Raw genomic sequence first — 22,718 nt, 5'->3', positions numbered from 1 at the left:
CAAATAACAGTTATTATATTATTACATCAAATGGATATTATACACGTGAATGTTTTATATTCATGATTTCTGCATATGACAACTGAGTTTCAGATTATGGTTTGCACTTCTGCTTAAAGAACTTTAAACCCAAAAGAACTCCTTTCAAATCATTTTAGGATTTTATATCACTCATAATAATGTTTTGCAACAAATAATCCATACATGTACTGTATATACTGTATATGGCAAACATTATAATTAATATGTTATTCAATATTAACACATACACACAAAAAACATTAACAAAAGAGAAAGTAGTATACATACATATACATAATACTGCATGAACTGTAAAGAGATTAATGACATCTCATTGAACCCAGTTATTAAATCACTTGTTTGCAGTTTAACCCTTAAAGACCGAGACAGCCGCCCGCGGCTAAAAATAAGTATTGCTCTTAAATGTTTAATAACTTTTGATCCGCTAATCCGATTCATACAATTCAAAGATTGGCATAAAGAAGAGAATCTCAGCTTTCCAGCGCTGTAACATAGTACATTCGCGGACTTTCAGAGGCTCCGGAATCAGTGCGGTTACGTCATCAAAATTTGACAACGCTGATTTGACAAAGAAACGCTCGTCACTGTGTCTCCGGACAAACCAGACATGAAACATTGATGCATTGTCCCTCCTCCATGCCCAGATTGGTTCAAACTCACAATCTCTCAACCAATAAGCATAGGTTTCGCTTTCTGGACCAACAATGAGCTTTTTGAACAACACGGAATGAGAGATTTACGCGCGGCTAAATAAAACGCAAAAAAAAGTTTTGCATGAAATAATTCTCATACTAAGTACTTTTGCATGCACATCTGCACAGAAACATGACAAAACAGTGACACAGCAAAGACGAAGTGCTGCTCTTGCCGTTTTCAAAAGACGCAAATGAAGGTGCGGCTGTTTGTCTGCATTGCAGACAGCCATATCCATATCCATAGACAATCATGTCCATGCTGGCACATAAAACCTAAGGATGGTCCATATTGAATCTAGTTTAGTTATGTAACTATTTATAGTATAGTAAATATTTATATCCATTTTTTACTGAGGATTTGCACCATGTTTATTTGGACTTTGACGCATTATTTATTATTTTCTTATTTTTTTATTTGTTCATTGTAAGTGGTGTTGTTTATAGTAACTGAGAATATATTATTTGGAAAAAGTCAAAATTGCTTCACTGTTCTGTTATTTTGTAACATTTTTTTTCTGTTTAGTTCATTCCCAAAACTTTTGGGCAAATACATTGTCAGTAAATAAATGCATTTTTTCCCCCATTAAAAAACGCCTTGGAATAACATTGAAATAAATTGCTATAACTTGCTCAGGGAATGGTGGATGTAGACAAAATTTATTTTGGAAGTATAAAACATCATAGCATGTATTTCTAAAGAAAGAAAAACAAACTTCATAAGGTTTTGTTTGTAACAACTAGAAAATGCCACTTTTTTAAAAATCGTTTCTGGAAAATTCTGGAATATTTTCTGTCTGTTCATATGTTTTTGGACCAAAAAATTTTTTAGACTGGACCTTTAAATGATACAGATTAAAACTTCAGGTTCTCCTGTTTAAAATGATATATGACACTTGAGGCTGACTGCTAAAATAAAAATAAAAACTGCTTTTAAAAAAATAATAATATAGGCCTATTAGGTGCCCACAAAATACCTCTAGGTCTTTAAGGGTTAACAAAAGTTACTCATAAATCATAAATTACAGCAGATGCTCATGGAAACCAATAAAAAACATAAATGACAATACCAATTCTCAAACTTTCTATTACGTGTCATTTAATCTCCCGCATGACTTAATATGCTGGGGAAAAAAATGCATTTGAGTGATGTAGATAAATGACCACATGCTTTTTATGATTTGCTTATGTAATCGAGATCCTCTTGAGTAAACTTGCTGTCCAGTGGGCGAACGGCATCAATTTGACTGTCGTGTAGCATCAAGGCTTTTCCTTTCACACAAATAAGCCTAAATAAGGACAGAGCTTCTAGGTGAAATCGATTTGTCCAAACTAATCAACCCCCTGCTGTCAGCTGGAGTCTGAAACCATCCAGATGACCTTGAGTTCGGCTCATGCCCGTTTCTCAGTTATAGTTAACACTTGGAGGAGGGGGGGATTGTGCTTTTCCCATTAAAAATGGATTCGGAGATCTTTATCTGCTCAATATCATTAAAGAGATTATAATAATAATAAAAAGAAACATATTTGCAACCAAAGTTCCAAATCTGTATGACTTTTTATCTTCTTAAAGGGATAGTACACCCCAAAAAATAAAATTACCTCATCATTTCCTTTCCTTTAAACCCTTGTGGTCTCTATTTTAATGATCTAAGTGCAAACACTAAAGTGCATGGCGCAAAAGCATTAAGGGCGTGTTAAAATCCACTTTTACTTTTTTAAAAACAAAAAAATATGGTCAAAAAGGGTTGTGCTTATTCTCTCAATGACTAATGAGTGTGTTTGAAGCATAACGTGCATTAAACCAATCAGAGTCTTATCCCCCATTGCCTTTAAAACTCAGCTGTATTGCGCCATGGTGCATTTGCTATGTGCATGGCGGACTTTGTAAGTGGAAAAACTAGCGAGAACACAGTTGAACAAACCCCCTGCGCGAGAATAATCCATTCTGCCTCTTTACTTTCTCTTTATTTTACTTTTACTCTTTACTCCTTTACTTTTGTGGATAAGGAAATGGTGGAAACTCGCTCCACTGAAGACATCCATTAGCCTACATATTTCATTTTAAATGTGAAGATGCTAAAAAACTATTTTAGGCTCAGTTCCAATTTCCAGCAAAGGAATAAATTAACAATAATAATGAAGGTGAGATACAGATGTGGCTACTGAGAATGTGCGAGTTTCAGAATGAACGTGACCATGTGCAGTGTTGCAGTACTGCACGGCACAGCACAAAATGGTCTAACACTAGAAAGACATGACCAGCAGGGGGCAGTTATGTAACATAGTGAACATACTGAACTGATATACTGTAGCAGCCAAAGAATGTGAGTGGAGCGGAGCGGTGTGATGCTGGTCGTGTGTTCCACTCAGTCACTAACCGCCCAAAACAAACTCTACGTTAACATTCCGCTCAACCGAACAACTGTACCAAACACGTCCCTTTCCTATGCCCCATATGGTGATGGATACGTCTCCAAAGCCCGACAGGTGGACAGATCGAAACATGCTTTTAATAAAACAAATATAAATATGCATATAATAATACCTAATAATAATAATAATAATAACATTATACAATTGAAAATTGTCATGAATAAACAAAAAATCCCCCCGACAAGGCATGGAGGTAGTGGTTTTTATATTTATGTAAAAAAAATTATAATTTTTGCAACATTTTAATCTTTTAATTTTTTTTCATATGTAGATGTCCATATTTGAGTATTGCTTTACATCCTATGTGTATTAAGAATGCAAAAGCGTTTTGGACACGCATTGACACAACAAACTTGGTCTGCACTGGATTTTAGACCAGCTTTTAGTTGGTTAATGGCACAGTCTATTTCAGTTACTCAAAATAGCAACGTGCCAACAATGCGTCTTAACACACCTCCTTTTTAGACCAGAACACCCATAAGTCCACAAAGTGGCGCAAATGGATTAGCTGTTTAATCAATGTGGCGCAAAACGTGAAAATTACAGTTGCGCTGGTCTGAAAATAGCAGCAAATCATGCCATACACGCCTTGCGCCTTATTGCACTGGGTGTACAATAGGGCCCTATGAGTTTATGTCTTCAGTCAACCACAAAAGAAGATATTTTGAGGAATGTTGGTTGCTGGGACTTCCATAGTAACCAGCATTATTCAAAATGTCTTCTCTTGTGTTCAAGAGAAGAAGAAAAAAAGGTATCTCAAAAAGGCTTTGAACAGAGAGTAAATGATGGCAGAATTTTCTTTGTTAGGTAAACCTTCTCTTTAAAATGCCAGATTTACTTTTTCATATAAGAAAGAAAAGAAATAAAAAGGGAAAATAAAAATAACAGTTGAATGATTATTTACACACTCATGTTGCTGCAAGAGCATGACTTTTTATGCTTTTTAAAATTCATGAAAATTTCTCCTTTGCGGTCTGCATTTGTGAGGTTTGGAACAACATCATGATTCATTAAAGAGATATTTCATTTTTAAATAAAATCTTTTTTCTCTTTTATTATTCTTTTATGTTGCTCCAAAACCTTATTTATTTTTTATTTTTTTATCCTTGAAAATAATACTTTAAAATAATACATGTATCTCCATGTTCTGCAAAAGAATGTTGGACTACATAAGAAAGAAAATGTACATTTTTTATTAAAATGGCTTATTTATACAAACAAACAAATATGATTATTTATATCCTCTCAAGATGAAGCCATATGACTTATACACTTCTTAAAATATTTACAATAGTTCCCACAGAATGAAGTCATTTAATAACAACAATAATAATATTAATAATAATAATAATAATAATAATAATAATAATAATAATAATAATAATAACAATAATAATAATAATAATAATAATAAGCGGTAATGTTCAAGAAAGGCACAGATTAATAAAAAAAAAAGCCAAGAAAAAAAAAATTTTAATAAAGAGGAAAAGAAGACAGATTTGGTAATTATTTACTCATGCTGTTTCAAACACACGTGGCTTCCTAATTCTCTTAAAATAACATTTTAAAAATAACATTTTGTTCCAAAGAAAACAAAAAGTCACAGCTGTTAGGAACTGCATAGTGATTCTGACCAAATAATTAATTAATAAAATAACAAAAATTATAACCATTTATTAAAGGAATAGTTCTTTAAATAAATACATAAGCTGTTCTTATTTACACACTCTCATGTTGTTCCAAACTCGTGACTTCGTATGATAGCATTTACCATAAAAACATTTTTGTGTTCCACAGAGGAAAAGGAAAGTCAAACAACAGCTTGGAACAACATAACGCACATAACAAAATATTTATGAAAGGCAAAGATTAAAAAGCAAAGATTAAAAACTTTGCTATTTACTGTTGTTTCAACCCCATATGGCTTTTAATCCTCTTAAAATTCATTAGTAAGTCTCAGAATTTCTGAGAAAAATTTATTATGGGATAATTCAATCAAGCGACCTACAAAGAAATTAAATAAATGAATATAAAAGTCTAGAAATCAATAAAACATTAAACAAAAAAACACAAATACCTGCTATTACATACAAACTCTCATCTTGAATTGTTCTCCTAAATTATCTCCACAATATAAAGTCATACAGCTTTGGAACAACATAATGTTTACATTAAAACTCACATTTTAATGTCAACTACTCCTTTTAGAAACAATTAATTCACCCTTTCCAGGGATGGTTTCATAACAGGAGACATAAACAGAGTTGGTGATCTCTGGTTGTTGGTTGGCTATACTGTATGCAGTCTTTAACCAGCTGTCACCAAGGCAGAGCAGGGCAGGCTAGGATTTTTGCATGTGTTAATCCACCGGTTGGCTGACCGGCCGCTCGGTACACACCACTGCCAGATTAATCTTGTCACTATAACCATGGAGCCTCAGTCCACAACTTCTCCAGATGGACAAACATATCAGTAAGGGCTGCTTAAGTCTTTAAAGGCATACAGTAAATCACCAGAATATGAACATTTGCTCATCATTTACTCACTCTCAAGTGGCAGTCTTTATCTATTTCTGTTGAACAAAACAGATATTTTGAAGAATGTTGGAAAACTGTAGACTGTCATCAATAGAGTGGGAAAAAAATGTCTTCTGGTTTCAACATTCTTCAAAATATCTTCTTTTGTGTTGAGCTGTTTACAATCTTCTTGTATACACTAAAATAAATGACTTTTTGGTGTGGTAAAACCTGAGAAGTTTACTCTCATCATTTTTAACTTGCAATATTAAGTGTCAAGGATAACTAGAATTTTCTACGTGAATATTTAATATTTACACATTTGCTTCATGTAATAAATGAAATGAGTGGAAAGAGTTAAATATTAGTATTAATTTAGTTGTAATATTTAAATATTTTCTAATCCTTGCAAACATAGTAATATCCAGAAAATTGTAATAATTGGTATGTCGTGATGGATGTGTAGTTCCAAGAATGCTTTGCATGGGACTGAATTAAGAGTAGAATATTTTGAAAATAAAAGCAATCTCAGGTGTTAAATTTTAGAGAAAGACTCGTTGGAGTTTAATGACTAGTAGTTTAAAGACTAAGAAGAGATTTAAGTAAGTGTTTTTAGTTTTACTCTACCCTTCAGAAGAGTAGCACTCATTCTTTGGATCTTGGCATTTTTTCAACATTAATGTTTGATGCTTCACTCAAAGAGCCATAGCTATGCTAACGCTAATTTTGAGATCAGTAAGAATTTTTAAAGTAAATTTGCTCTTGGGTTCAATTTGCTTAAACTAAAGTGAAATAACAAATTCCAAGTCAGTGGAAATATGTGTTTTAATTAAACAAGGTATGCCAGTACTAATTGTAACTAATAAGATTGATTTAAATTATTACAAAACAAGCTGTTCCTTTTGCTAAAACATGAACTTGACATTACTTGATTAATTTAAATAAATATAGACTCAAAATTAAAGATAATCAATTAACTTTTACTTTGTTAATTTACGTGTGTTAGATTAAACATTAAGTCAATTTTACATGATATTGACAAGTTAATTGTATCTGATATAAGAATGTCAAATTTACTTGAAATTTGTCAGTGAAAATTATTATGATATTATTATTATATATATATTTTTTTTACAGTGTAAATTTTTAACGGCATCAGTCAAAGCTTTTGCTTTCACACAAATAAAGAAGGTTTACATGTTATTTGCATTAAATTAATGATTCAAATCTGTATGTTTCTTTACGCTTTTAAGCTTTTTTTGTTGGTCACATCAAGATAACAGTTTGGTTGCTATTATTATCACTCTCATATTGTTCCAAGCAAGGTTATTAGAGTTTTGTATTTGTAAATTAGTTTACATTTCTACACTATTTTAAAATTTGCTGTACATTTCAGTTTAGTTTATTTCATTAATGGTTTTATTAGTTTTAGTTAAGTTTTTATGTTGTGAACACAATTTCTATTTAGTTCACACATTTAGTTTTGTATTTTTAGTAGTTTAACAATTTTAGAATACGTCCGTTGTCGACCAAAGCAAATTTTAGTGTTCGCACAGCCTAAATTAACTCTTGCACAAACCTCTTAGTAGTAGAAATAAAATAACTGAACATTTACTCATTATTTACTCACTCTCAAGGGACAGTATTTATGGGTTTTTTTCTATTAAAATATTTTTTCTATTAAACACAACAGAGGATATTTTGAAGAATGTTGGAAAACAGTGAACATTGACATCAATAGAATGGGAAAAATAGGTACCATATTCAACATTCTTCAAAATATCTTCTTTCGTGTTCAGCTGTTCGAGATCTGCTTGTATAAATTTTAACGGCATCAGTCAAAGCTTTTGCTTTTAAACAAATAACGAAAGTTTACATGTTACTTTACATTAAATTGATGATTCAAATCTGTAGGATTCTTTATGCTCTTAATTTTTTTTTTTTTTTTGCTTGTGACATAACAGTTCGGTTACTATTAAAAACACTATGTTGTTCCAAGCAAGGTTATTGTAGTATTTTTAAATTTGCTGTACATTTCAGATTAGTATGTTTCATTAATGGTTTTATTTTCGTTTTTTATTTTGTGAACACAATTTCTATTTAGTTTATACATTTAGTTTCATAAAAAGTGTTGCATGCAGAACTGTTGCAAACAATTTATTTGTGTTAAATTTAAACAAACAAATTAGGTTTAATAATGTTTAACTTAATTTGTTTGTTTAAATTCAGCCCAAATAAATTGTTTACAACCACTTAACGTAAAACAATTGACTAAATCCAAGCAATCATCTTTGAATAATTTTTTCAGTGTAGTTTAGTTTATACATTTTAGTAGTTTAACAGTTTTTAAAAACACATCCATGGTCGACCAAAGCACATTTTTGTGTTTGCACAGCTTGAATTAACCCTTGTGCAAAACTCTTAGTAGTAAAAATAAAATGACTGAACATTTACTCATCATTTACTCACTTTCAAGGGGAAGCCTTTATGAGTCTTTATCTTTTTTTTTAACACAACAGAGAATATTATGGATATCGGTTTTATCATTCATCAAAGTATCTTCTTCTTTTGTGTTCAGCTAAAGTAAGAAACGTATAAATTGTAGGGTCAATTTTTCAGACTGGTCCAAACTTATATAACTGAAGGGAGTATTGTCAAGTACCCAAAATCAGTTCTCTACTTTTGACCCATTCAAAAACACACACACACACGCACGCACGCACGCACACACACACACACACACACACACACACACACACACACACACACACACAACAAATGAGAAGTGAGAGCATACACACTCACAGTGAGCATATACCCAGAGCAGTAGGCAGCTATTGCTTCCAGCAAGGTTTTGGAAGCAATTAGGGGTTCAGTGCCTTGCTCAAGGGCACCTCAGCTGGGTATCAGAGATGAAGAGAAGACAGTGTGGTTCATTCCCCATCTTCAATTCCTGCTAGGACTGGGAATCGAACCAGCAGCCATTCGATTATTACAGTATAAGTGTGATTATTTAGTAATGGCCCTATATATATCATGAAAACCGGTATTTTTTTTTCTGTTTTGAAAGTCCTGTGAAATCTAAATGTACAGTACAATCTTTGTTTGCTAGCACACATTTTTATTCTTTAGGTCATAGGTTGAGCTCAAACTCAATTCCTGAGGGGCTGCAGCTCTTTCCTTTTTGCTCCAACCCTAATCAAACACAGCTGATCCAACTAATGAAGATGTTCATGACTCTTTTGAACACCTCGATTAATTGGATCAGCTGTGTTTGATCGGGTAGGAGCAAAACTGTAGAGCTGCGGCCCTCCATTAATTGAGTTTGAGACCTGTGCTATTGAACAATTAATCCATGCAAGTTAAACAAATTAAAAAAAAAAAAAAGTTTTTTGGTAATCTTCAATCAAAGTCTGACAATTTGCTATTGGGTTTGGAGTGGTGGTCTTTCTCTGTTGACATAGTTTTGACGGCTTTATCTACAATATTCTTAACCGCTCCCTTTTACCATTTGTTTGCTATTAGTGATTGGTGTGCATGAAGAAAGCCCCATCCACTACTCAATATTGTACAAATCAACTGCAAAAACTACAGTGCAGTTTCAAACTAAACTAGTTGCTGTAGTCATCGGCATTGTGCATTATGGGATGAGGACTATTTGTCTGTTGACAGTGCTTTAACAACATGTAAAATTAACAATGCATTAAAAAATAATTTTCCAGAGACATTCAAGATACAGTAGTTAACATTCGAAGTGGATCAAAAACGTTTTACAAAATTGTCCTCGCACAAGAATGGGTGTTGTTCAATAGTTTTAGGACAACTTTGATGAAAGGTGATGATCCACTTTAAAAGTTCACTACAGTAGTTTGTCTGAAGTGATGCACACAAACTTTATATATACGTTTTCCAGCACTCAAAAATGTTTTTTGCTGCTTGTTCAAATTTAAAATGAGCTGAAATGAGTTCTTAAGGTTTGTTTGGGACTTAATTGTTTTATGTTCAATAAACTTAAAATTGTAAAAAAAAAAAAAAACTAAAAAAACCCCATTGAGTTAACTTCAATTTAAATAGGGGCAACATGAAGGGATTGTGTGGAACTCAGCATTAATTACAGAATTGGATAGCACTGTCATCTTTTCTCTATACTAACAAGTGTCATGAAGTCCACTTTGTTTACGTCTAAAAAATTCTGTTGTAAATTGTCTGCACTTTCATTCTGACCAGTTGAAATGAACATTTAAGATGTTCATGACACATCTGGCCAATGATTGACGTGGGTGTGTTCAAAAGACTGCATCTTGATTCAACTGGTTCAGACCAGATCTGTGTGGTGTAAAAAGCACCTTAAAGGAACAGTTCACCCAATTACAATTTTGAAATATTTTACTGACTTTTTCAAAACCTATTTGAGTTTCTTTTTTCTCTTTACACAAAAGAAGATATTTTGAAAAATGCTGGTTGCTTGGACTCATCAACTTTCATAATATTTTTTCTCACCATGAAAGTCTCATATATCTTTTTCTGTAACTCATAAAGGTTTAAAACCACATGAGGGAGAGTGAATGATGCTATATCTTTTTTAACTAAAGAAAATGTTCCAATGTATAATTTGCTACCCTTGATATAAAAATCTAACAAGACAAGACAAATTGACAGAACACTAGACCAAATGAACTGAACCACAGGCTAAAAAACACCCTAAAGCGGACGTACACAACAAGGTTTTATAACCTGGAAAATGGGGTATATGCACATGAACTGGTAACTTCAGTCAGCCTGCCCCAGTGCTTCTGGTTAATTATCATCTCATACAAAATCACTGCATTTAAAATCTGATTTCTTAAGAAAAAAACTGGCTGAGATATGATATAAAGAGGGTATCAGACCAAACAAGAAGCACAGCATTTAATTATATGTTTACGCTCCATGTCTTCAAAATATGGAAATTAATTTTACCTCAGTATTTTCAATGGAATTTCAGCACTAGCCTGGTCCTAATGACGGCGCCTGTGTTTAAAAGGTCTTTCGGTCAAATAGCGGTCAAACAAATGCTTAAGTCTGTTTAATTAAATGTATATTAATTGTACATTACAACATCATTGGCTGAAAAACACTAGCTATGCATTTAGTCCATTCCAAAGCAAATACATGATACATCGTGCCAAAAACATGGACAGAGGGAGAATCTCTTCTCTGCTTTCAGAGCTACACTCTCTATCTATCCGTCGCTCTCTCTCAAGCTCTCACAAAATTTAATAAGAGCCATGTATGTTTGTTGCACACAGGATCTGGTTCTGTTTCAGTCCCAGCAAACCAGGGTGCCTGGTCACAACGTGTGAGTGAATTATGAAGCATAGTGCATGGTACACTATGATCTCTGACAACCCTATCATGCATTACACACCATGCAGTGCTCTTTGCTCAATGAGTTTTTCCTCCGGGACTTTTTTGACATGTTCAATAAATGACTGGAAGCTTGTGAGGTACTTGGTTTGTAAGTTCCTGGTACACAATACAATCCACCACCATACAAGCATTGATTTCGACATGACTTCTACCAAAGGGGGGAAAAAAGACATACAAACTTGTTTGACAAAAAGAAATTAATTAATTATTTAAAAGTTCACATTGTGTATGCTATAATATACAGTATAATGCTATAATCATGTCCATCAGTGCATCTACAAATCTAAAGAACTTTAAACAAGACAACCCACTTTGTTTTGCTAAGCCTTTTTCTGCAACCTGCATGTGGAAAAATGTACTGCTCTGATTTGGCTTCCCTAGTGACACAGTCGGTAGATCTTATTCAGGCCCCCTAGTTTTTCAAGATTTTTTTGCGAAATGGCTGATTTTGTGGAGGTAATTTCAAGAAGTTTGAGGACAATTTTGCGTTGAAAAAAAAAAAATAAATATATATATATATATATATATTTTTTTTTTTTAAATCTATATATATGTATATCTGAATAAAACAGTTGAGAACCAGGTTAGTAACAGTACTGTGGTGTTATTAACTGTACTATGGACCAGGTTTCAGGCAGTCTCTGTGATCAGATGTACTATACCAAAGTTTACAGAAATTACAGGAGTTTTCTAAGAGAAATAACAAAACGTGACGGTGGTAGGAGGTGGGTCCTAAATACGGGGAACTTGGAAAAATTGGAAGTGTTGGCAGGTATGAATACCAGCCATACATGTAAAGAACAAATAATGTCCTTCAATTCGGTCACATTAAGCGGCAGTCATCCTTAAGCAATCTCCATCATTGTAAGCTGCTTGCTTTTCTGTCTGTTCCATTGCTTCGTTTGTTAGATGTTTGCTCCCACTTTCTTTTGAAGTCTGAAGCGCGTCAAACTCACAAAATGTCCAATTTGTGCCACAGGATGTCTAATCACATCTTTGCATTGACTTCACATGTAAATCTCTTGCGCTTCACCCACGTCAGCTTACTGCACAGGCTACAAAACAATGCCTAACATTCAAATACACTGCACATGTTGTATTTGAAGTCTTGTAAAACAATCAATTGCAAACTGAAATAAATCTAATTTGATTATATGGTTTAGAACTGGATGTTTTATAAGATTATTTACATTTTTTGTGTCTATTTTGTGTTTAAATTAAGAATTTTGCAGGATCGCTAAAGTTTTTGATTTTTTTTTTTTGCATTAGAGTCAGCGATTGTGGAATCGCAAAAATCTAGGGGGTTTACTTATCATTACCACCTTAAATCTGCATGTTTTCCACCCTCAGCGTCAATGTAACACTGTAATTGAACATGTAAGGGTTTAATAGTTTCTGACTTTTTGGCTGCATAGTTTCACTTGTTTTGTTGTTTTGGGATTGTCAGAATAGTGTAAAAAGGCTCCGCCCTCTTCTGGAAAGCAACAGTGCATTTGCATTTAAAGGCACACACACAAAAACAGCATGTTGTTCTTGTGGCTTATCAAATTATGCCCATATTTGGGTTTAATTAACTATCTGTTTGGTATTTTGAGCTGACACTTCATATGGACAGCAGAGATTTATTTCTCATCTTATGAAAAGCAGAAAAAAATATGTCCCCTTTAATAAAGATGTATGACTTGTACCTAGTCAGCTGTCAGATTTGTTATTTACCTGCGACAATCAAAGTGTGAGACGCTCCACGGTAAACGTGTCTGATTTGAGAGCAGATGCACGTCTGCTTGCGTACTCAAGACTGGCAGAACGAGACATCGGAAATCAATTTTTAAGAAGTGATCGGTAGTCATTAATCCCAATGCTGCCATAGCGCTTCATCTTTATTTATTTATTTTGTCAGTATCTGATTTTTATCTGGCCTGAACATTAGTATTGAGAGCAGCATTGCACATATGCAAATCTGCATACAGAAGTAAACAGGGATGTGTGTCATCACACAACATAAGACAAATCCTTAATATGCGTAATCCTTCACATCAAGAAGAAACGCATAGTGGCCCATAATGACCCGTGAACGCGCAGTGAGTGCTATATGTCCTGTGTACATCAACCGATACTCCCCTGGTGGAGGATTAGGCGTAAGCTTTATGCACCATCAGTTAGCCGTCTCTGGATTTAAACCAGACTGCAGTCATGCATTAGCAATTCTCTTTTGCTTCTGAAGTAAATCTCATTTATGCAGTACACAGGGCACATTATACCTGCGCCACCTTTTACTAATCATTGCTTAGGTGGAACGCTGGAATTTGATGGTTGAAACACAGGCCGGAAAGCATTGTTGGATATTATAGGGTTCAACAGTGATAAAAGGTAGTGTTTTTTTTCTGGTGCAAAAGTGCACGATGATTAAAAATAAAATGAATGGAGCTTTGAAAATAAATGGTTTAAATAATTCACAAAAATATCATTGATACAACAATGTAATGTATTTTTTGCTTAACATCTACATCCCAGCAGACACACAACATCATAGGACATTAATGTTAGGTTAGATTTAGGTTGGCGGCATCTAAGGACACTGTGGTTTTGACGTTCAATAACGATGTGAAATGATGATGAAATTTTGTTGATTTGTGTTGGAAAGTGACCAAAATCCAACATCGAGCCAACATCTTAAACAAACGTCATATTGATGTCAAATACTGACATTTATTCGTCAGGTATGGCAGCCAAAATCCATCATCTGATAGACGTCGTATTGGTAAAATCCACACAACATCAAGCTGTAACATCATTAGACATCATTAGCAAACTCTGTGCGACGTTGGACATCTACGTCAGTCTGACGTTGGGTTCTGACGTCAACCTGTTTTTCATTGCCAAACAAATTGCAACGTCCCATGACATTGGGGTACAACGTTAACCTAACCTCATGTTGATGTCCTGTACCTGCTGCTATTAAATACCGATTAAAAAAAACCTCTTAAACCCCGGTTCACAAAAAAAATTTAAAACAGAAAAAGTTCTGCAGACAGTCTTAAAGCACCAACATCTACAGCACAGTGTGGTTTTTATTAATTATTAACAAATTATCAAACGCAACTACTCTTGTTACAAGACATTTTAAAGCAGTGGTTCTCAAACTTTTTCAGCAGAGCCCATTTGTGTAAGGCGAAGCCTTTTGGATCTACCGATAATATTCTTTTTACACCATTGATCATATATTTTAACTAAAATATAGTCAGATAAATAGACCTAAGCATTCTTTTAGTTATTTAAGCAAAACATAAGTCAGGAGCAGCAGACGAGCGCCAAAAACCGCACTGTGCTTATCAAAGAAAAGTCCCCATGCATATAGCAGTGCAGCTCTGAGCTTCTTTTCCTGCATGCAAAAGTATCAACTGTATTTAAATGACACAAACGTAAACCTTAAATTTTGATGTACTTTTGAGCTCAAACTAATAAACAAATACATTAACCTTCAGAATAATGCAGGACACAAAATTAATACTGGTGGGTCTGTTGATTACCCCTCATTACCCCCCTAGCACCATCTGATGGCACCCAGGTTGAGAACCGCTGTTTAAGAGTAACATCTAAATGCAAAGTGGTTGTAGTTTTTCATAAAAGCAGTCGACTTCAAAACCTGCTAAACTTTTAGTGAAAATGTGACCACACCACAAAACTAATAAAAGAAGTTAAGTTTACTTTTGATATCAAGTAACATTCATTCATTTTCTTTTTGGCTTAGTCCTTTTATTAATCAGGGGTGACCACAGTGAAATGAACCACCAACTTATCCAGCTTATTTTTATGCAGCGAATGCCATTCCAGCTGAAACATCCATACACACTCATTCCCACACATACACTACGGACATTTTAGCTTACCCAATTCACCTATACTGCATGTCTTTGGACTTGTGGGGGACACTGGAGCACCCGAAGGAAACCCATGCAAACCCACGGGGAGAACATGCAAACTCCTCACAGAATGTGTGACCCAGTTTGACAGTTTCAAACCAGCGACATTCTTGCTGTAAGCCGATAATGCTACTCACTGTGCCACCGTGACACCTACATTAAGTAACATCTACATGCAAAAAGGAATTTTCAGTCATTTTCACAAAAGCACTTTCAGTTTTTAAGGCCAAATCTAACCTGTGACATGTTCAGAATTTATTAAAAACAATTCCTCTAAAAGGAAAGTTTATTAAAACATATTCTTAGTAATGTCCATGCTAATAGAAGAGCTCATCCATTGTTATTTTGTTTTCAGTGACCACGGGCTCGCTTTTTGCACATCCTTCACAACAAACCTACTCTGTTCATTCATGAAAAACAATTAGTGTTTTTTTTTTTACTGGAATTAGTTTTTTTGCCTAGAGATTTTGCTATTCATTTGCAGATTTTGGTGTCTGAATCACCAAGATAAAATGAATAAAACACATATAAATTAACATATACAAATTAAATATTATTCAACTTTTGTCTTTAAGTTATAATAGATCAATAATAATGTTTAAAATGATTTAAAAATAAAGAATAAAATTCTTATTTTACTTTATTTTTTACAAAAATGCATTATAAGTGCATTTAAAAAATCATTTTGAAGTTTTTTAGGAGAGCAATAAATGTAAATGCCCTTCAAACCCTCGGGTGGAGATCTATAATACGACATGAATCGATGGTATTGGTTGGCAGATGAACTCATTACATTACGTTTTGAACTAGCAGTGAGGTTTTCACCAATGCAACAATGCATCAGTGGCAGAGCTGACAGATCAGTGCATGCGTCTGAGGGGGGGAATATGTTTGGGCTATTTTCATTCCCTTTGCTGTGACCCCCTGCTGAACAAAGAGCAATTCCCAAACGTACGCCGAGTCAGAGCATCCAAATGAGTGACTTTTTAGATACTCTATTCATAGGAGGAACGGCATCAAACGCCAGAATGCTCCTTTTTCTTTGCCCTATATAGGAACACATCATTAAAAAAAGAATAGGGGGTCTGTATGGACTGGCAGGAGAACTTTCATTAGTTCTTAGCCTTTACTGCTCAAACTTTTAAGTGTCGTACAAAGAGAAGCCTTGAGCTCCCCCTTATATCATCCTTTAATACCATTCTAGCCATGCTAGACTAAAAGAAGTGTCTGCATTAAAGGAATAGATCATACAAAAAAAAAATGAAAATTCAGACATGATTTACTTAGCCTCTTCTTTTCAAACCCCTGTGCTGCTATTTTCATCCTTGGATGGTAAATGGACATGTTTTTTTATCTTTACACCATTGCAACAGCAGTTCATAGTGACCATGACAGTCAAAGAGCACAATAAATGTCTTCTGAAGCTGTTATTCTGTAATCATTTTATACGCTTGCACAATAAAAATTACATGTTATGAAAAACAGCAATGCCGTTGGGCCCCAATGACAACATTATTATGAATCTGGACAGCTCATACTTTCAGAACACATAGAGCTCTATTTTAATGATCTGGGTGCAAAGTCTAAAGTGCATGGTGCAGAAGCATTAAGAGCAAGACATGCGCTATAGGTGAATTGGGTAAGCTAAAATTGTCCGTAGTGTATGTGTGTGAATGAGTGTGTATAGATGTTTCCCAGTGATGGGTTGCAGCTAGAAAGGCATCCGCAGCATAAAACATTTGCTGGATTGGTGGTTCATTCCACTGTGGTGAATCCAGATTAATAAAGGGACTAAGCTGCAAATGACTGACTGAATGAACTAATCTAAACTTGTTTTTTATTAAAGCAAATATAAATATACATAGATGAAAAAATACTGTGAACAATAATAACATTGTACAAAAGCAAATTGTCATGAATAAACTGAAAAAGCCCCCTGAGATGAGGCAAGGAGGCAGTGGTTTTTAGAATTATGAAGAAAGTAATAATTTTTGTAATATTTTATTGCATATTATTAAATATTTTATTTAATCCTTTCATTCCTTTTTCATATGTAAAGATATTTGAGTATTGCTGTACATCCTGTGTTTAAGCAATGTGTACAGGTTTAAGGCGCATAACTAGGGCCAGACAGAATCTGTGGAGATGTTTAGCTATTTCTGCGCAGAATTGTGTTAAAGATCTGTGGATTTATGCAGAATTATTTTGGGAGTATCAATAAGGTATAACTAAAACCTTATATATGAAATAAAATGTAATACCTTTTTCGACCTTTATTTAATGTTTACAATGCAAATCCAATTAGATCCACTTATATTTGGTAAACAAAGCAAGTCTCTCATATAATATATCTACTAAAAGATAGAGAATATTACTTTAAAAACTGTATTGAAAATAAATCATATTAATATTTTCATATTAGTCAATAATATTACAGTAATTAATTTAAAAACTGAATAAATATAAATTTACACACGTTTACACAAGTTGATAAATAGACTCAATGAATGGCTAGAAATCTGCTCATGCAGATACCGTGGGCCTACGCATAACTAACGCTGGACTCTATTGCGCAGTTTATTTTAGTTCCTCAAAATAGCAATGCTCCAACAATGCACCTTAACACACCTCCTTTCTAGACCGGAACACCCATGAGTCCACAAAGTGGCGCAAATGGATGTATTATTTAAACAACAGTGTGCAAAGCTATTCAATTAGGGCTGCGTTGGTCTGAATCTAGCAACAAATCTCGCCAAACATGTATTGCGCCAGGTATATGATAGGGCCTATAGACAATATTTAGAGTTCATGTTGACTACTTGTATGAGTTGAAAAGTCTTATTACATTTACATGCCTGTCATAGATAAATCAATATGACAATCAAACCAAAGTCCCTTTAAGGCAAGTCATTTCACTCGGCGGCCCCCTTTGAAATGCCTCTCGGGCAGTATGCTCAGGCATTCTGTCTGAATGGGGAAACATCAAATTCCCCAAAATTGCTTGCCAAGTTTACCACTGAATTTCATATTAGGAATCACCAATAAAATTAAACAACAACTGTGTCTTTAGTTTTATTTCTAAATGTCCAAATCACACAAAATCTGCAGTAAATCATGTCTGGTTCGAGCCTCTACCCCAGAGTATTGTCAGTCTATAGCGTTCGATGATTGGCTCCTGTACTAGTAGGCAGGGGTTTATTCACCATATTGACCATTACTTTACCTTATTCAAAAAGATGTGAAGAGTGACATATCTTATGCATTCTATAGTCTTTGATCAAACCACTAGTATATGAGCAGAAATGTTTGTGGAATTTTTTTATGATGCACTTTTTCAATGTGCTATAGGTGAATTTAATCAACTAAATTGGCCGTAGTGTATGTGTGTGTGAATGCAAGAGTGTATGGGTGTTTCCCAGTGATGAGTTGCAGCTGGAAGGGCATCCGCCACGTAAAACATTTGCTGGATAAGTTGGCAGTTCATTCAGCTGTGGCGACCTGTGATTAATAAAGGGACTAAGCCAAAAAGAAAATGAATGAATAAATGAATGAATGATCCGAACTTTCCATAACTATATTTGTTGCTTTCATCTTTTTTGTTTGATTTAGTTTGATTTTATTTTAAGTTACTCTCACATTCTGAATGCATCTCTTGTGTGCATAATGCAGACATTTATGTCTGATTCTGGCTCAAATCAGTAGGTCAATATTCCAAAAATATTCCTAGAAATACTCTTGGGGAGTGCACAAATTGATATGGGACCGCCTTGGCTGATAGAGAAAGCTTGTCGGACAGTGAGAAGGTTACAGGGTCTGCAGTGCTAATATTTGTAATGGTTAGACGGAAAAAATAATTGTGGTGTCTAAAATATAACACTCTAGACATTTTCATGAATTAACCTCCTGTTTGTTAAACTCTTGTAATAAAAAATAATCCTAACATTTGCGTGTGTGTTCATGCTGATAATTGGGAAAATAGCAAAATAGCGAAATTTATAAACTGAAAAATAACAAAGCTTTAATAGCCTATATCTTTTGACATACATGCGGTCATTGTACTATAAATCTTTTTTATTGTAAGTTATACTTATAGCTTTCTTGTTGATCTACAAAAAAAACAGCTCATACTGAAGCGAATCTGCCTAATCAACAGGTTGTAAAATATGAGACTTAATTTGGAATAGTTAAAGGTCTACATCACCCTCGATTTAGCTCTGTGCAAAGATCTGCACATCCAGTAGATAAATAACAAGAGAGGCAAACGAAGGTCAATGCAGAAACCGAATTATAAAGATGGCCCTGAAGACAACAAGATGCATTAAACTGCTATTTTTAATCAAAGATCACATTAGTAAAAGCTTGGTCCTTCGTTCACACTCATTTTACCAAAAAATTGTTTACGAGATTTTCAGAAAGATTAAAACTAAAAGAAGATGATGTGCCAACTGCTTTTGTCCCATTGGATCTAAGTGTGAGTGGCTGCTTTCATTACATGTTCACTATTGCTAAGATAGCTTGAAGTGTACTGATTGAGTATGTAAATCTTTTAGGCTGTCAAACATGTAGACGTTTAAAACTCTGTCACATTTTAAGACCTTAAAACTTAGGGCCAAAAATCTTAGAAGCAAAGCTGTGACATTTTTTAAAATATGCAAACCTTTAGCCAATCAAACGAACAGGCCTTTATTTCTTAGCCTAGCCTGTTTATACTATGTGTGGTAAAACAGGACAGAAATGAGCCTATTCTGCTGAATTGTGTTGTTTCTGATGTGAAAAAGTCTCGATAACGGCATAAGTATACCTCAGAGAACAGTACAACTAATAAAAAAGTAGTTCAGGAACCCTTTTGCTATATTTAGATATAAACACACCCTCGCATGGATTTGTTTTTGCTTGTAATTTGTTTTATAGGGCCATTCTAACTGCTTTTTAATAGCTTCACCATGCAGTGAATGCTATTGAACTCCTACAGCATGAATGGCACACTCAATAACGTCAGCTTGCACATCATTAAAACAAATTTATGTTATTATAGATGATAAATACCACACACCCCACTTGTTATTAAGACTATCACCATAATCCTCTGAGAATATCTCAGTATGTGGGTTAGGAAAAAAAGGAGAGTGAATAAATAATGACAATTTGCATTTTTTGGGGAAGAGTTTTCTTATTTAAGGATCTCATCTTCCCAGTGGATTAATTCGAACACGCATCCAGCTGTTTCTATGAGATCTGATTGACTGTTAACTCTCCTAACTGTGACAATCTCATTAAAACTTGTGTAAAAAGCTTGAATTGAAGTGTACAAAGCTCCATCTGCCAGGCTAAAGGCTTAAAACTGTAATTGATCTGACTGAGTTTAATATGCTATTGATTTGTTAAAGAAATATGTGAAATCATGTTCAAAGCAAATCCATGTCAGTGCATAAATTAAATCAAAACACACAGACTTCTTACAGACCAACAATCCATTGTTATTCCTAACATGAATTAATGACTAATTCAATTACTGCAGAAACAATATGAGTGGAACGTTTGCCTGAAAATAATTGTGAATTTCAGCAAGAGTTGCATCAACTTTGAGTCTTTTAAAACCCTTTTAATGAAGCTTAGTTTAATTAATGTTTTCAGAACAATTGAAATGACTATTGTCATTTAATTATCATTTCTATGAAAATTACGTGTTTGTAATCTGTATATTGAGTGTTACACAATCACGCATACAACTGCAGCACTAACTGCTACAATAATGTAATGTAATGCAGCATATACACTACAGTACCTGACCAAAGTCTTGTCGTCGACCCCAGATTTAAAAGCAAAATATAATCATTTCACTTCAAGTCGATCATTTAGAAAAGTGGCAGATGAATCATTGAACTGCATCCCAATCATCACAAACACTGCAGAAGACCTATTGGAATTCGTATGGACCCAAGATTCTCATCAGACACGTTTGGTGAAAGAAAAATCGTGGTGTGGGGTTACATTTGGTATGGGGATGTGCGAGAGATCTGCAGAGTGGACATTTGACACAAGACATTTGTGCTGCCCATTACATTACAGACCACAGGAGAGGGTAAATTCTTCAGCAGGATAGCACTGCTCTTCATACTTCAGCCTCCACATCAAAGTTCCTGAAAGCAAAGAAGGTCAAGGAGCTCCAGGATTGGCAAACCCAGTCACCAGACATGAACATTATTGAGCATGTCTGGGGTAAGATGGAGGAGGCATTCAAGATGAATCCAAAGAATCTTGATGAAATCTGAAAGTCCTGCAACAACACTTTCTTTGCAATTCCAGATGACTTTATTAATCATTTATGTAAGTCATTGCAGAGATGTATGGATAAAATCCTCCAAGCTCATGGGAGTCTTACACAATATTAATTAATTTTTCCACTGCACCATGACTTTATATTCTATACTGTACATCATTTCCGTGACAAGTGACAAGACTTTTGTCAAAACAAAGTCAGACCATACTGCATTATCATATTTTATTTTGGTAAAATTAGGTTTTTGCCTTTCATAAAAGCCACTTCTAAAACTAAATGATCAACTACAAGTTAAGTTATTACTTGTTGTTCCTAAAACCTGGATAGGCAACAAGACATCTGCCAGATAGTGTATATATATATATAGTGTATATGAGTCAATTTGCAACTGGTAATGAAGACCATGGTTGGGTAGGATGGGTTCTATTTGGTTAGCAGGGAGAGACCATTATTAAAAAGTGGAGTTTTGGGGGGCAATGCAGGGCCTTCCATAACTTTGTGGGGCCCTACCCAACCATAGTAGTCAAGCGCTGCTACATAACTACAACGTACTTGCATTCAAAAATAAATTCAATGTATTTATGTACTGGTGTCCATAATGTATTGCATGTAACATGGAACACTTCTCATGCTTTTGAAGTGGGATACGGGTAGCGTTAGAGACAGGTTTGATGATTTGGGTATGTTTAAGGGTGGCTTAAGGTGTGAGTAATGGACAACAGTTTAATAAGAAATTAAGTACAGATTTAATTACAGATTTATTTAAATTTCATTATATGGAGGTATTTAATCAAGCATAAGTACAATGTAAACTTGTGTATTTATTCTACAGGTACATTGTAACAAATCATTATTTTCAATGTAAGTACATATTAGTTAAGGCCACCTAATATAAAATAGGACCCAATTTACAGTGTGCTATATTACTTTTGATTAATAATGATCCCAATTTTAGCAAATTCTATGACATTGCAGAGAGCTAAATGTCTTCATTTTTCAGAGTACAAACATCATAAAACCCTAAAAGAGTCAAATGACCAAACTGCAAGATTAATGTTGGTGCTGGAAATCCTTGAAAATGCTTGAATTTTAATCTAGTGTTTTCAAGACTTTGGATGATGTCTTTATAACTGCTTGATAATGTAATAGTGTTGCTTACAAAATAATTTATCTAACTAAATAAGTAATAATTAACTTTAAAATAAGTAATTCAAGAAGTTTCAGTAATTCACTAAGTAATTCAATGTTGGGGTTGGGGCAAACATGATATCAAAAACTGTCCTTGAAATACTATATCCTCTCATATGATATAATGTAATAAAGTATGTATCTGTATGTAAATATGTAATTTACCACACTTGTAAAGTGCTGGAAAAATGTAAAAATGCAGATGAAAAGTTCCTGAAAAACTTAAATTTGA

At 34.2% G+C, this 22,718-nt stretch overlaps 1 protein-coding gene across 15 annotated transcripts in view; it reads right to left on the bottom strand.

Moving 5' to 3' along the window:
* Positions 1 to 22,718, bottom strand: part of gabrr2a (gamma-aminobutyric acid type A receptor subunit rho2a) — a 65,803-nt gene that overhangs the window by 21,160 nt on the left and 21,925 nt on the right. The window lies entirely within an intron of this gene.

The sequence above is a fragment of the Danio rerio genome, chromosome 17 (assembly GCF_052040795.2).
Source record: "Danio rerio strain M-AB ecotype USA chromosome 17, GRCz13ab, whole genome shotgun sequence".
Lineage (NCBI taxonomy): Eukaryota > Metazoa > Chordata > Actinopteri > Cypriniformes > Danionidae > Danio > Danio rerio.
Note: the sequence above shows the minus strand (reverse complement) of the source record. Positions and strands in the feature narration are given on the sequence as shown.